The sequence below is a fragment of the Bactrocera dorsalis genome, chromosome 5 (genome assembly GCF_023373825.1).
Source record: "Bactrocera dorsalis isolate Fly_Bdor chromosome 5, ASM2337382v1, whole genome shotgun sequence".
Taxonomy (NCBI): domain Eukaryota; kingdom Metazoa; phylum Arthropoda; class Insecta; order Diptera; family Tephritidae; genus Bactrocera; species Bactrocera dorsalis.
Window position 1 is genome coordinate 41,091,403 of NC_064307.1, and position 729 is coordinate 41,092,131.

The following is a 729-nucleotide window of genomic DNA, read 5'->3' on the forward strand; positions in this document are numbered from 1 at the left end:
ATTGATACCGTTCAATGACTGACAACAACTTCTGATTCTACGGGATGCATGTAAACAAACGCACATAAACAAACTAACAAATTCTTTATGCATATAACAAACACACACTCGCACACACAAATATTGCATTTGTACATTAGGTTGGCTCATAAATGAAAATTTTCTAATAACATGTTTACCTTACATAACCCGTCTGAAGCACAACAAGTGGCGGGCCGACCGAGCTATTCAAATACGGCAGCGATGAACTGATAAGGAGGATGCAATCAGCGCCAACTACAATGGGATAAGCCTTCTCAACATCGCATATAAGGTTCTCTCGAGCGTTCTGTGTTAAAGATTAAAGCCTACCGTCAACAAACTGATTGGGCTTTATTAGTGTGGCTTTAGGCCTGGAAAATCGACAACTGACCCCTTACGCCAAAACTTGAAAAAGTCCCGTGAAAAGAGGATCGACACACACCACCAAAGAGTTGCTGCTTTTGGCAGCAGGAAAAGGAGCTGACTTTATACCGATGAATTTGGTGTCCCCGCAAAACTAAAATGGCTGATAAACTGACGTTGATGAACATCTCCGAGCCGTTCGATACAAAACGAGGTTTCAGACAAGGAAACTCTCTATCATACAACTTCTTCAATCTACTCTTGGAAAAAATAAATCGAGCTGCAGAACTAAATAAAAATAAAGGTGTACAGCGGCTGGCGCATACGCCGATAGTTCTGCTTCCT